The 2,500-nt window shown below is 54.3% G+C and overlaps 1 pseudogene; it reads left to right on the forward strand.

Annotated features, from left to right (window-relative positions):
• The window catches only part of LOC143263234 (large subunit ribosomal RNA), a 7,699-nt pseudogene that overhangs the window by 2,573 nt on the left and 2,626 nt on the right, over window positions 1–2,500 (forward strand).

The following is a 2,500-nucleotide window of genomic DNA, read 5'->3' on the forward strand; positions in this document are numbered from 1 at the left end:
GGGCCTGGGCGAGGTGAACGGCTCTCGTGGCTGGGATCCGAGCTCGGTCCCGTGCCTTGGCCTCCCGCGGGACGGTGATGCGTAATATAGACCTCTTGTTAGGTCCATTAGCCTCTCCCGTCCTAGTCGCACAGGTACCTCCTCGTGGTTCCCGACGGTAACGTGATGCATTGTTTGGACCTGTCCATTCAGTGCATTGCGGCTAAATTCTGTGCGACACGACGTGCTGCCTAGCAGTAATGAGCCGCTGTAAGGGTGCAGCCCACCCAAATGGCCTGCCTTCGCGCTAATGTGGCGGCGGCTCTAGTCACTTTGAGGGAGGCATGTTATGGGTCATGGGGTTGCCACCCCCATGGCTCTATTGTCGTAGGCCCGAAGAATCAAAAGATAGATTATGGGTCAAGTGACCCATTGTCGGCGGGCCCTCGGGCCACTCGGATCGCCGACCCTACGACAGCGGCCACAGTGGATCGGAATGTTTGTCCGACGACCTCGAGAAATAAACCCAACAAGTCCAGTAACGACGCACAACATCCTGCGTCGCGGGGGGCACTACATCCGTGTCCCCATTGTTCGCGATCCTTTCCCACTTCCATCGGGTTAGGGGTCCATGTGAGGAGAGCTCATCCGGACGAGGCCAACCAACGAGTGCAGGTGGCGGTAAAGAAGGTTAGGTGGACTCAGGAGGAGACTGAGATGGTGGCGGCGGCTGAGGCGCTTGCGAGTGTGCAGGGCAACGTCAAATTTATGAACGAACATCTGCTGACGGTCTTCGACAATAAATTCAGTCTTGATCGACTGAAGGGCCTCAGAAAGAAATTGACGTATAAAGCTCTTGTTACACAGAAGATCGGTGTATGCCGCGAGCGTGGAACTGCCGTTGAGTCTCAACCTTCAACCTCCGGTGTCACTCAACATCACGACACAAGTCATCGACAGGCGGATTCGCCTACTCCTGTTCAGGAGCACTCTGCGTCGGCACAGCAACATCAGTGCCAATATATTGACGATATCCGTAAGCTGATTGATCCGGCCGAAAGGGTGAAATCCCATGAAGCGGAGGAACTCGTAAGTCTTGCGAGAACGGTTCTTAATCGAGAACCAATAACACCGAGTGCTTGTTGTCGATGGCTTCAACGAGTCTTTCCGACGCCTTCTGCGAAAGTAAAGGAGCGGAGAACACCACTGCTCCGGCCACCTAAAGCTGCACCTGCCGGGCCCGTGCCGAGGTGGAGACTGAGGAGAAGGGAGTATGCGGCCATGCAGGAACTCTGGAGGAAGGACATGTCTCGCGCGGCCAAGCTTGTACTGGATGGCCCGGTGCAGGCTCAAACACCAACCGTTGGCGAGATGGTGGAGTACTGGACACCTATGCTCGCCAGTCCTTCTGTCCCCATTGAACACCTTCATCCAGTTCAGGAAAGGGAGGACCTGCATTGGATCGCTGAGCCGGTTCGTGGCCATGAGATCCAGGCCAATGAGATCCCGCTCTCCTCGGCATCGGGTCTCGATAACATCTCGAGCAGGCAATGGAGGAGTGTGCCAGTAGTTCTAAGAACCTTATTTTATAATGTCATCCTTGCGGTAGGGGCATTTCCATCTGAGCTCCTCATCAGCAGGACGGTATTTATCCCTAAGAAGGACGGAAGCTCAACACCATCCGAGTTCCGTCCTATAAGTGTGGCTTCAGTCGTCGTTCGTCAGCTGCATAAAATCTTGGCGGTGAGATTGGCAAAAGCCGGTCTCATCGATGAGCGGCAACGAGGAGTACACGATGGCTGTGCTGAGAACGTTCTTGTACTGTCAACTGCCCTTCGTGACGCACGGAGCTGCTTAAAGCAGCTTCATGTTGTGTCCTTAGATGTGGCCAAGGCGTTTGACAGCGTTAGTCACCATGCCATAACATCGGCACTAAGGGGATTGGGACTCCCGGAGCTCTTTGTGAGGTACATAACAGCGACGTACCATAATAGCCGAACCGTGCTTCAGGTCCATGGAGAGACATCGGATCCGATCCGGGTAGCGAGGGGTGTGCGGCAGGGCGATCCCTTGTCGTCCCTGCTATTCTCGATCGTCATGGACCGGGTGATAAGGGTGTTACCCGAGGAGGTCGGCTATGTTATCAGGGAGCAAAGGGTCAATATACTGGCGTATGCGGATGACCTGATCTTGTTCGCGTCCTCCGTTTCAGGAATGCAGGGCATGCTTCGAACGGCTGAGGAAGAGGCACGAAAGTACGGGTTGGAATTCAACTCCGATAAATGTCTGGCTATGTCCATCCAGATCGCTGGTAAAGAAAAGAAATACAAGATACTCTCCGCCAGCAAATTTGAGGTCAACGGTCGGTCTATAAAACAACTGGGACCTACCGAGGGCTTCCGATATCTGGGCATTAAGATCTCGCCAATGGGTATTGAAAAACCTGGGGGCAAGCTAGACAGAGAGTTGGCCAATATCACCAAGGCGCCACTCAAGCCTCAACAGCGCCTCAAGATCTTGC

This window comes from Megalopta genalis, unplaced genomic scaffold, assembly GCF_051020955.1.
Source record: "Megalopta genalis isolate 19385.01 unplaced genomic scaffold, iyMegGena1_principal scaffold0402, whole genome shotgun sequence".
In the NCBI taxonomy this organism is placed as follows: domain Eukaryota; kingdom Metazoa; phylum Arthropoda; class Insecta; order Hymenoptera; family Halictidae; genus Megalopta; species Megalopta genalis.